The following is a 13,585-nucleotide window of genomic DNA, read 5'->3' as shown; positions in this document are numbered from 1 at the left end:
TCCTGGATGCTGGAGGTAGACCGAGCTTCAATAGAGGTGGCACTTCCAGGTCAAAGCTGGAACGGCTACCCACTACAGTGGATATTCTTTTGTATAAGGTTGTTTTCATTTGTTACATAACACACATACAAACACACTTGCATTGCTCTCGGTGTTGGGGCATGGAAAAGTATATAAATTAAGACTAAAGCTATGCATTAGTGTAGGTTATCAAAGCTAATTACATAGGAAATCCAAGGCAAGTAAAGTTGGTTGTTACATTGTTCTCTTGAAGGCAGAAACAACAAACAGGCTGGATGAACGCTGGAGTAGCAACCTAAGTCTTAAATGAGATCAAGGTGTATTATTAACTTGTCTATAAGGGCCAACAAAAGTTCCAGTCTCTTTGCATGTAAGAGATTTTTTTTTATATAAAATTCTATCACCATACCTATTTATGATTTTTCTCCTTATGTTATAATTTTAAAAAACTTTTATTTAAGAACATTCCCAAGATGTTTGACAAAGGCTTTATTGTACTTCAAAGAAACATGGAACATAGCCCCAGCAGCATAAACAAAATGTAAATACTTCCATTTGCTACTGCTGCTAACTATTTCAATCTCTCAATCCTCACAACAGTCCCATGAAATGGTAATATTCTTATCTCAATTTTAGATAGGGAAGTGAGGCATAGAAAGTTTTAAGAAACCAAGCAGCGTTACTCTGGTGGTAAATGGTAGAACCAGGACTCTAAATGAGCAGTCTGGTGCTAGATCAGTGTTCCAGTGATGGCATGAGAGGCCAGGATGAGAAGGGATAAGTAAGACATGGATGCAAAGAGCAGTGATCCAAAAAGAAGGTGAGGATACTGGTCAGTTCTGAAAAGGGAGGGTATAGAAAAATTGATTCTCAGTAGTTCAGAGTGGGACAGGGTCTCCAGGATCAACCTTGTCTTCATTGTAGACCAGGCATTGCCTGAAATAAGGAATATGGGAGTAGATTATAGGAGTTGACGGAAAATGTGCCCCTGGCCTTTCAACATCAACTTTCTAATTCTGCTTTTCCTTAAATCCACTGGTTCTCTGTAATGACTCCTGTAACAACTCTGGGGCCTTGGTGCTGTAATTACAACACCTTCTTTCTGATTCACGCTGACCTTCTGCTGAGAGGCAGTACTAACCGGAGCTGTGGTCCATCTGAGAATGTCTTTAGTGGCTCAATGAAGGAATTCTTGGGGAAGTAGCATGGAAGCACTCATTCAGATTCCCTGTGCCTCTGATGCTTTGGTTATTCTTACCAACTCATCCTGCATTTGGGAGTGTGCACACTTCCCTGAGAGTGTGGCATCAGAGAAAGCTGAGCACTGGTCTCCTGCTTCCCAGGCTCTTCTGGGTCAGGATGGAGACGCAGACTTATTGTCATGAGCCGTGAAGGAACCCTAGCCCAGAATTCATTCCTCTCTCTGAGGGCTGAAGCACATTCCTGTCTGACCATCTTTCCTGCAAACCCTGTGGAGCCCGTGCTAACAAATTAATGCAATTTGAAACTGTGAAAGAGATCATGGATGCCTTAGTGCCTGCCTCTCTCACTTCTGATTTTCTCTTTTAACCAAGTTGCAGCCTGCCATCTCATTCTGCACACAAGCTAGAGTTACTGAAGAAATAAATGGATGGGCAGCATCTGTCTTGGGCAGAACAGAGGAGTGGCATCTCTTGTCAATTCAGGACACTCTGGACTCAGTCCTCAGAACTCCTGAGAACCAAAATGTTTTCTTCCAGAATTGATCTGTGTTTTCTTCCCAAGAGCAGGATTTCTTTATGGTTGCCTCTCAGAAGTTCTTTAATCTATCCTAACTGGTTAGGTGGCTGGTCAGCCTTTAGCAGGCTTGAAGGTCATTGAGGATAGATCTCTTCCTCCTGTGTCACATTATTCCTCCTGTTAACACATTATTTTAAAGAAGGGGGAAAGATCATGATTGCCTCTCCTTATAATTTAAAAGACATAAGAAAAGGAGGAATACAGTTGTGGCTGGGTTTGCTAAGGCCCGTTAAAGGAAGGCTATTTCCTCCTCGTAGAGCACAATATTTTAATGGACTTTTCTTTTAAATTTATTTTTCTTTCTTTCCTTCTCTTAAATATATTTTGCTACTTGATATTTACTTTAAAAAATGATCTGAGTTGGTTGGAGAGTGATTTTCTCAACTACTAGGAAGATTTTAGTATTACCAACTAGCTAGAGATTTTCTAGTAAGAAAAAAGACACACCATTGTTTCTTCCTCTAAGAATCAAACCAACTGGGCCTGCCAACCCCCTGGACAGGAGACCAGCCATCGGGAAAGCTGTGTGTTCCAACACAATTAGGAACATAGTATAGAGCCTGCCTGAACGTGTACATGGCTCAATGTCCCTTTGGCCATTGCACTTTCACCTCTCAAAGTGTGGTCAACACAGTGACACAGTGGTCCCCTCAACAGCCACATAGAGATAGGGGCACTGTGCTGGCTAGTCTTACGCCAACGTGACACAAGCTAGAGTCATCTGAAAGGAGGGAGCCTCGACTGAGAAGATGCCTCCATAAAATCCATCTGCAAGACATTTTCCTTTTTGGGTTTTTTTTTGTTTGATTGGTTGGGTTTTTTTGGTTTTTTGTTGTTGTTGTTTGGTTGGTTGGTTGGTTTTTGGTTTTTTGAGATGCGATTTTTCTGTGTAACAGCCCTAGCTATCCTGGAACTTGCTTTGTAGACCAGGCTAGCCTTGAACTCACACAGATCCACCTGCCTCTGCCTCCTGAGTTCTGGGATTAAAGGCATGCACCACTACCACCTGGCCCTGCAAGGCACTTTTTAAATTAGTGATTGATGAGGAGTCCCCAGCCTGTGGATAGTCCTATCCCTGGGCTTAGGTTCTATAAGTAGGCTGAACAAGGGGAAGCAAGCCAGTAAGCAGCACCCCTCCACAGCCTCTGCATCAGCTCCTGCCTCCAGGTTCCTGCCCTGTTTGAGTTCCTGCCCTCACCACAGGATGCTGAACTATTACAGGGAACTGTGAGTGTAATAAACCCTCTCCTCCTCTGGTTGTTTTTGGTTATAGTATTTCTTTTTTTTTTTTTTCGAGACAGGGTTTCCCTGTGTAGCTTTGCGCCTTTCCTGGAACTCACTTGGTAGCCCAGGCTGGCCTCGAACTCAGAGATCCGCCTGGCTCTGCCTCCCGAGTGCTGGGATTAAAGGTGTGCGCCACCACCGCCTGGCGGTTACAGTATTTCATCACAGCAATAGTAATGCTGACTAAAACAGGCACTGTCTATGCTGTATCATAAGAACACATCTGTTCTCTATCCTGTAGAAAGGAGGCTCCATATACACATTGTCATCAAAAGGTCTGGTTCAGGAGGATTGCAAGACTGTGGCCTTGGTCTCACAAAGCCTCCCTGCTACCAAGAGGAGACCATGGCGAAAAGCAAAAATGCTATAATTCTCAGAGGTAATATTAGAGGGACAATACTAGAGGGGCAAGTCTGGAGTGCTGACAGCCTTTATTGCTCCCTGCTCTGTAATCTACTGGCTATAGCTGAGATGCAGACATCATTTGGACATTTTCTGGTTGTAGGCTTTCTGAATAAAACAGTCTAAAGATTTCATTCCTGGGTTTTGCTCTCCACCATCAGAAGGGTGACTTGCATGCTCTCACCTCCTGAGAATGCTTTCTTCCACAAAGGCTCCTTTAGTAATGTTGCCATACTCATCCTGAGAGTGCCTCCTGCTATTCTTTAACAAATGCTACCTGTTTTTACACCATGCTTAGCGTTGTTAGATTTCCGAGGCAATGTAAAAAGACAAGAGTCTGACCTTCAACAGATGGGACTGTGTTTATTAGCACACACAGTGAGGGGCAGCCTCTTCCTCTGGGAAGTTGAGGGGTCTTCCAGGGGGAAAAGCTGGCTATGGTCCTTTATATGGGTGGGTTGAGGGGCTTGAGAATGGGAAATTGTTGTAACCACAGGGAGCTATGTAGGCAGACATTGCTGTCCTGCCAACCAATTCCCAAATAACCACATGGAGACTTATTATTTATTATAAATGCTCAGCTGATAGCTCAGGCTTGTTACAAACCAGCTCTTACATTTTTAAATAAACCCTTATTTTTTTATCTATGACCTGCCACGTGGCAGTACATTTTTTCAACAAGGCAATTTCATCTTGCTTCTCCGCACATCTCCTTGATACTCCTGACTATCTTCTTCTTCATGCTCTCCTTTGGTCTGCAAGTCCAGCCTAACCACTACATGTCCAGCTATTGCCAGTCATCTCTTTTATTCATCAATGAGAGTAAAACATATTTACAGTGTACAAAGATTGTTCCACAACAGAGTTATATGTCTTTCATGTAGTCTCTCCTTCCTGAAACTGTTTGCCAAAGGTGAGGCAGGCTATCTTGGAAGACAAGCTGTCTCAACAGGCATTCCCTTCTGGGCTGATCAATAGGGTTGAACATGGTCATCTGTAATTCCATGAGCATTCTACTTTACAATTGAGGCACTCTAGCAGGTGTTATGTCTGAAGTCATTTGACAGGGAGCACATGGACTGAGGGGCCCAGGGGAGGCAGAGTGAGTTCCTGGACCCAACGGTTCTAACAACAGGTAGAAGCTTGAAGGTCCCCAACATTACACCTTATACACTGGGTGAATCATTTTCCTGAGTCTTAGTGAGGGGTGTGGAGGGATAATCACAATGATAGCTTAAACCAGACAAAATCCAAGCATGAAGGATGAGAATGAGTTGTCCTCAATGGTATGACACCTGGTGTATATGGAGCACACTCCAAGATAGCTCTAGGCCCAGTAGTATTTAGCCAACACAAACTGGACTTGGTGGAGGTTGGGGGTGTGTGAAATTATGGGAAGTTGGGTGGGTGGGTGTAAGAAATATCAAATATGAGTCTTTCCCATTAAATACTATAAAACTTGTGTTTAGAATAAACAATTCAAATCCTTTTTATCTCCCCCCACCTTGTAAGACTTTTATGCAAATGTTTCCCCCATTGTTGTGGAAAGCCCACCAGAGAAGACCACTCAGACACAGTCTGTAGCAAACTGAAAGTCTTTATTCCAACCAGCTGGGACTACACTCAGATATTCTGCACCTTAGTGTAGGCCCAAGCATTTAGGAAAGGGGGCTTTTAATGGCAAATTCCACATCCTGTCATCTTGCTCTGGACTGAGGGGGGAGGTTTTCACAAGCAGACAGTTTAACAGAGACTAAGATAAGTTAGTTGACTTTGGGTTCCTAGAACAGAGTTGGGTAACTTTCCATGGGGCTTCCCTTCAAGGAGATCAAATTCTAGTTAAACCTGAAACGGCCTCAGCAAGAATATGAGAGGGAGGAAGCTCTGCACCAATCGCCCTGTCACATTCCCCCCAGGTTTTATGGGCATGAGTCAAATCGTTGACTCATCCTGTTCTGGGGGAGGAGCATAGTTGGTCCTAAGGACACACAGCTTAACTGAATTATTCTCTATTTGATGTAGTTATCCTAGCAGTTGAGGATGTAGGGTCCTACTGTAAGCTGGATCAGGAAAAAAAATCAACTATCTATCTAATGCTGACAGTAATGTGGTCAGTCATGGGGACCGGGTAAACAGAGACTGATACCAACTGTCTGATCTTAGTCTCCTTCCTTCCCTTTTTTGAGGTTTTCTCTGACCACAGGAAGGACTTCCCTGATCACCCCCGATTGGTTGGCACAAAAACAATGGGTTTCTCCTAAGGCCATGCAAAGTCCTCCTTATTTCATAAAATGGGGTCCAGCTCCAGTTCTGTAGGACTGTGTCTGTAAGGGAGTCAACTTGGCTCTCCAGCCTGGAAATGGACTTCTCCAAATGGCCTATGTCTATGTCTGTCTGAGAACTGAGTTCCCTAATGTGTTGATTTTCAACAATCAAGGCTGAGGTGCCTGTGGCAGTTGCACCAGCTGTTCCTGCCCCTACTAGGATTGGGACCAGAATTGAGACCTGTTTGACCGTCATGAACATTGAGTCAAGGCCAGCATGAGGTCTCCCCTCTTCTCCATTATTGGCATATATCTGGGGGATAGCATAGACCGGTATACACAGAATGGGAGTATGACTCTCCAGTGAGTCAGAGGAAGCACATTTAATCAAATCGTTAGTACAAGCAAACCAGGTAGATTTAGGGCCATGAAAGAATATGTAATTCTCTAGGCTAGTGTTGATTCTTTGGGCATTTGAGCAAACCTTATAAGGCGAGGAAGCAAGACTGTAATTTGAGGACATGATGCAGGTACCTTGTCCTTGGCAGGATGATTCACCCTCAGCAGGGCATACATAAAATTGTAGTCCCTGGAGGTCTTTTTCTAGCCAGTCTTCTCCACAATGTGATTTGGTAACCCCTATGCCTCGCCTAGAGCCTCACCATTTCACCCCTAGAAAGGGAGAGAGCAGAGTTCCACCTGAAAGTTTCCCATATCCAGCTTTTCTACATTCCCATGTCCAGATTTGGGGTGGATGAGGATTCTGTATCCCAGATTAGTGAACTCTGGTCAGTCTTATCTTTAACGTGTCCAAGTTTGATGGTTCATCTCTCATTGTCTTCAGTGGCTCCTTTTTTTTTTTTTTTTTTTTAAATTGGGGATGATGAATCCAGAGGATGGCAACAACCATTTCAGAGCAGTTGGGTTGGTGAGAATAACTGGGTAGGGTCCCTTCCAGACAGGTTCCAGGATACAGGCCCAATAATGACCTTGCCTTTATGGCCAGGGATCCTTTTTATCCAAATCAAATCTCATGGCTGGTACTGGTGGGAGGGTTTGGAGGTGGGAGATGACAGAATTCCTTTCACAGTCTGGTCAGTGGTCTAGTGAGCTTCCTGCAAAGCCAGCAATGACTTGAGGAGGGAATGATTTGAAGTTTCTGCTGGGGAATATCTCAAGATTTGGGGAGGATGGGCGGTGTCTCCCAAACATAATTTCAAAGGGTATAAGCTCCTCCCAGTAAGAAGCACATTGGGTCCTGAGCAGGACAAAGAGGAGGAGCTTGGCCCAATTTTTGCCGGTTTCTGCAACCTATTTGGTCAGAGTCGTCTTCTTCTTTTTTAAAGATTTATTTATTTATTATGTATACAGAAGAGGGTGCCAGCTCTCATTACAGATGGTTGTGAGCCACCATTTGGTTGCTGGGAATTGAACTCAGGACCTCTGGAAGAGCAGTCAGTGCTCTTAACCTCTGAGCCATCTCTCCAGCCCAGTCAGAGTCTTCTTAAGAGTTCCATACCTGCTCTCTATCTGACCTAATCTCTATTGCCTATAAACTCAATGTTGTAGGGCCCTGGTCTCCTCCCATATTGAGTAAAGCCGTTGCCTGCTTGCTGACCTTGACCAGATGTCCTCCCTATGCTAATTCCCTGCCAGTATCCACCTTCCTGAATGCTTTAGGGAAGTTCCTTGTTTGTGTATCCTGCATATTGGGCGTTAACAGCTTAGATGCAAGAATGTAGAACATTCAGTAGCAAACTTCTGCCCTCCGGGGATCCGCCATTGTGCTGTAAGCCTGTATTTAAGGTTTCCTCCCTCTTTCAATAAACGGCATTTGGCATTTGGCATTCAGCTGAGGCAAATGACCCGCTGTCTCTTGTCCCTTATTTTTTAATCCACAGCCCCTCGCTCGGACATGGTGAATGGGTGACAGTAATGCGGGCGTTACTGTTACAAATGGAGGTCCCACCGAGATTCTACCAAGACGTTACCGAGATCCGAGAAAGAAGGGACGAGCTGATGGACACCCGAAAGGTAAGGCTGGCCAGCAATTTAAAGAAAAAAGAAAAGATGAGGGTGAATTGAAATGGGTGCAGCTAGCTCACAGTCAGTTGATTGGACTGTTGAAGCAGGAAGGCACCGAAGTTAAGAAAGGGCAAGACAGCTAAAGATTTTAAATAAAAAAGGAAATCTTCCCAATAGAGAAGAGGGAAGGAAAGGAAATTTCCCCTTAGAAAAGGGAGAAAAATTTTAATCAAGAAAAAAGGATTTTCCCGGTAAAAAGGGGAAAAATTTTTTGAAACTAGTCCTAAAGATTAGGGCCCTGTAGAGGAAGGATGAAGGAAAGAGAGAAGCCTCTTCCCAGTGGTAATGGAGGAAGAAAAGGCTCTTTCCAATTATAGAATTTTCAGGATAGCTAAAACTCTGAGCTCTTTCTGCCTGCCAGCACAGAGCGGCAGCATCTGAATTACAAAGAATCAACAGGTGGGCCTCATTGCTGCTGGCTGAACTAGCAAACAAGCCCTGAGCTTAAAGTTCTGCTGTCTGTTTGCTTAATTTTGGTTCAAATGTTTTTTATTTCTTTCCCTCAGAATGGGAATAATTCAATATTTAGGATCCCTTCATGGGAAATGTTTTTCTGTTTTTCCCTTATGGTGGGAATAACTCATTAGGTAGTCCCTTCATGGGAGTAGGAAGTTTAAACATGAGTTTGTGTGTGCGGGGCGCGCGCCCAGCGGCGGCAGTGGTGGACATGCACAAGATAGCTCAGAGCGGCGGGCAGACAGGTACAGGCCGGTGGGAGGTGGAGCTGCAATGGAGCGCGGCCCGGGCGGGCACCAGCACTAGAGCCTGGGCACTGGACGGAGCCAAAGCTAAGCCACAGCTTCAGCTCGCTCCAAGTGAGCAGAGGCCCAGGAAGGGACTAACGCTAAAAGTTTAAACAGAAATGTGTGTGTGTGTGTGTGTGTGTGTGTGTGTTGCATGTCCAGTATGGCTGTGGTCAAAGGCACATGCTGCAGCAGCAGTGTGTGAGATAGCCCGGAGCAGTGGGTGGGCAGGTATGCCAAAGCAGGAGGTGGAGCCACAAGGCCAACAGAATGGACCAAGCCAGCAGAGTCCAGGAGAGGGACTAGCACCTAAAAGTTTAAACGGGCCTAACTTCTGGTGAAAAATGGTTTCGGTCAGACATGGAATGCTAAGTCAATGCTGTTGAATTTCCAGGGATATTAATTATTCAGTGTATAAAGGATGTTCTGTTCTTTTGATTGTCTTAATAAATGTTTGGATTCTCATGGTAAATAAACTAAGGAACAGAATTCATAATTGTGAACTATATATTAGGTATGCTCTTGTCTGTTGATCATTACTGAAAATTTGGCTCTGCTCTTTAAGTTGCTTTCTAGAATTCTATAGAAGTATAACACCTGAAATGGATTGGGTTGTTAACTTATTAAATAATGTTGCTAAGATAAACCCATAAATAATAATCTCTTACTGATAAAGAGGTTACAAAATTATTTTTCCAGTAAATAAAATACAAGTAAATTGTTTGGTCCACATTGTTAATATTTGGCAATTTACATTAATGTTACTTGGAATCTATAAAAAAGGATCCTCTTTTTAAGATTTTATAAAAATACTCAGAAGTATTATCTAAAGTTACCTCTTAATCCTGTAGAGATTGTATTTAATGCTTTTATAATTGGTATATGTAAAAAGGACCATGAAAATAGAAGCTGGTGATAAAATTGCTCGATTAATATTGCTTTCCTATTTTAATTGCAAAATGGCACCTATATGTAGAACTGGAGGCTTTGAAAGTATAGGAAAAAGGTGTTTTGACAAACAGTTATCAATGATAAACAGCCTAAATTAAAAATAAAATCATATGGGATTGAGATTAAAAGATTACTGGATTCTGGTGCTGGACATATCTATAACTTCAAGAATCCTGAGATCCCAACTGGCCTCTACAAGAAGTCAGGAAAATGGCGGCTATTACAAGATCTTAGAGCTGTAAATAAAACCATGCTTCTCATGGGAGCAACACAACCTGGCTTGCCTGTTCCTGTGGCAATTCCTAAACATTGGCATTTAATTGTGATTGACTCACATGGATGATATTTTATTGGCTGCTAAAGATAAAAAACTTGTTTTTGATGCCTTTTCTAAATTACAAGAGGTTCTTAGCCTGGCTAATTTACAGATTGCCCCAGAAAAGGTACAGGTATCTTATCCCTATCATTATTTAGGTCATGAATATTTTGTTTTTCTCATTCACCTACTGGAGTGTTTTGGCAAACAGGTCCTATTCTATGGGTACATTCCCCAGCTTCTCCAGCAAAAAACATCACTCCTTATCCACAGGCTATTGCTCAGATTATATTTAAGGGAATCAAGATCAGTGTTCAAACTTTTGGTAAGGAGCCAGATATTGTGGTGACCCCATACACCCAGTCTCAAATAGCATGGTTGCAAGCTAATGATAATGATTGGACCATATTAACATGCTCCATGCAGAGTCAGTTTGATACTCACTACCCCTCCAATGATGTGTGTCATTTTTTTTAAATTGCATCCTGTTATATTTCCCAAGATAGTACAGATGACTCCTATTCCTCAGGCCCGTGTGGTATTTACTGATGGCACTTCACATGGTTTTGCTGTGGTAGTTTCTGGTAACATAGTGAAGAGAATGAAAGTTCAGGGCACTTCTGCCCAGATGGTGGAGGTACAGGGACTGTTGCTTGCTTTACAGATGTTTTCTGATGAGAGTGTAAATATTTATACTGATAGTCAATATGTGGCACATGCCATTATGCCTTTGGAGACAACAGCCTACATACCATCCATTTCTCCCATTCATGAATATTTATTGGAAGTGCAAGGACTTATATGGTCCTGCTCACATAACCTTTATGTGGGTCATATTAGAGCTCACACTCAATAGCCTGGACCTCTAAATGAAGGTAATCAGAAGGCTGACGCCATTACTCATATGGCTGTCACATTAGTTTGTTCTGCCTTTGATAAGGCTACTCAGTTGCATCAACGTTATCATCTTAATGCTGGATCTCTTCGTCATCATACAGGCATAACCCGGGAACAAGCCATCCAGATAGTTAAATCATGTCCTATTTGTGTTGAATTTTTACCTGTTCCTCATTTGGGAATTAATCCCCGAGGACTTTTACCTAATCATGTGTGGCAGATGGACGTCACACACATGCCTTCCTTTGAAAAATTACAATATGTCCATATGTCTATTGATACATATTCTTCTCTAATTTTTGCTTCTGCCCATTCAGGGGAAATGGTTAAGGATGTAAAGAATCATTGCCTTCATGCTTTTGCTTACATGGGCGTGCCAAAATGCATAAAAACTGATAATGGTCCTGCCTACAGCAGTACGGGATTTTCAAAATTCTGCCAAGACTTTTCTATCATTAATAAGACTGGTATGGTATTCCTTATAATCCTCAAGGACAGGCTATAGTAGAATACTGCCATCTTACCTTAAAAACATATATTTCTAAAGTAAAAAGGGGGGAGCTAGGGGCTCATCTCTCCTCTCCACATTCTACTCTTTCCCTTGTTTTATATATTTTAAATTTTTTATTGGTGGATTCTGCTGGAGTATCCACTGCAGATAAGCACTGGAGGGCTCCTGTTGCAAATCATCCTCTGGTGCGATGGAAGGATCTTTCTACTGGCACTTGGAGGGGACCCGATCCGGTGTTGGTGTGGGCCCGGGGATCTGTTTGTGTCTTTCCACAGGACAATGAAGTTCCTCTTCGGGTTCCTGAGCACTGTGTGCGCCCTGTGGCTGCTGCTAAATCCCGACATGGCAGAGACCTATTGGGCCTTCGTAAAAAACTCTCCCCTTCTGATGCCAATGGGGATTGAGAGCCCAATATGGCCAGCCTTGGCAAACATTATTGTAAGCCTAGGAAGTGTAGCCATGTGGTTGGATTCTTCAGAAGGTAATGTATGGTAACTTTTTTCAAAAATGTTGAGAATGTGTCACACCTTGGAGATTAAGGATAACTCTGAAGGTCAATGACCTTCATTTGTTAACAGTAGCATGCCAGCTAAGCCTTTTCACATTTTGCAATCCTCTTCAAGCTGGTGTAGTACCTACTTTTCAGGAGTGGCTCTGTGCAACATCTATTGGCCTCCTGAAATTCATCTAGCCTCTTTTGAAGACACCTTAAAATTTGTGAGCCTGAATGTAGCCATTTATGAGACCATTAGTTCTGCTCCTTGTTTGCTGTTTTTGTTTTTGTTTTCTTTATGGTTCTTAGTTGTTCTTTTGCAGACCTGCCAGCCTAAGTAGTGCTGGGATGAAGAAAAATGGGCCTTGGTGGTTCGTGTTCCTGGAGCTGCGTCCATGCCAGTGGACCATGGCAGTTAGACACAGATGATGCTCACACGCTCCAGAAGAGACTCGGACATCGATGTTGCCATTGTTGCTGTTACAGCGGTGGTGGCCACTGCTGCTACTATTTCTGGGATGGCTATTTCATAATTGGGTTCTACAGCTAGCACAATGGAGATCCTGGCAGCAAAAGTAGCTACCACAGTTAGTTAATCTTTTATTGGGCATGATAAATTTAATTCAACAGTTATATACATTTAAATTGGCTTTGAAAGTTGCAAAAATTATTTAAACTCAAGTTCCATTTGTTTATGGGATACCACTTTACAAGGACTCCAATTTGCAGTAAGGCTCGTTTAAGAAGGGAATGGCTCAATCGCCTTTAGCCTCCTGGCTATGGGTGGGTTAGGACTACTGTTGGTCTTTTCTGGGTCACACAGATTGCAAGCCCAGCGCCACTTTGAGATCTTTGGCAACAGTTTACTCTATAGCTCACGTGGTTGAGCCTGTATGATAATGAGTATTCAGAGACGGGTAATGCTTGGGGGGCGCTCACCAACCTAAGACAGAGCACTTGCGGGGCCTGGGCAGGTGTCTCCATGACGGGTAAGGTGACCTGCTGACGTCCCACGCAACCTAAGTCAGAAGCTCATTTTTTAGTAAAAAGGGGGGACCTGTAGGGCCCTGGTCTCCTCCCATATTGAGTAAAGCCGTTGCCTGCTTGCTGACCTTGACCAGATGTCCTCCCTATGCTAATTCCCTGCCAGTATCCACCTTCCTGAATGCTTTAGGGAAGTTCCTTGTTTGTGTATCCTGCATATTGGGCGTTAACAGCTTAGATGCAAGAATGTAGAACATTCAGTAGCAAACTTCTGCCCTCCGGGGATCCGCCATTGTGCTGTAAGCCTGTATTTAAGGTTTCCTCCCTCTTTCAATAAACAGCATTTGGCATTTGGCATTCAGCTGAGGCAAATGACCCGCTGTCTCTTGTCCCTTATTTTTTAATCCACAGCCCCTCGCTCGGACATGGTGAATGGGTGACAGTAATGCGGGCGTTACTGTTACACAATGTAATTTCTAATTAGTATTTAATACCTTTGTCAGATTTTGAGACACTCTGGCCATAAAGGCAAGGTCATTATTGGGCCCCAAAGCTAGGAGTAGTCCAAACATAAGAATTAGTTCCTGAAGAAGTTTCTAAGTAACCATTGCAGGAGTTTTTATTCAAGTAGGATAGGTTTCTACCAATCTCAAGAACATGTCTACAAACACTAGCAAGTATCTATAGACCCAAACAGTAGGCCCTATAAACATCTGGTAAAATCTGTTTACATGAAGGCCCCTGTTGCATTCCAGGAATTTGATGGCCTGGAACAGCAACTCTTTTTTTTCCCTTTAGAACAATGGCCACTTCCTCCTTCATTTCCTGTGTGCAATTCTTTTCAGACTAGCCAGT

The sequence above is a fragment of the Peromyscus eremicus genome, chromosome 12 (assembly GCF_949786415.1).
Source record: "Peromyscus eremicus chromosome 12, PerEre_H2_v1, whole genome shotgun sequence".
Lineage (NCBI taxonomy): Eukaryota > Metazoa > Chordata > Mammalia > Rodentia > Cricetidae > Peromyscus > Peromyscus eremicus.
Note: the sequence above shows the minus strand (reverse complement) of the source record.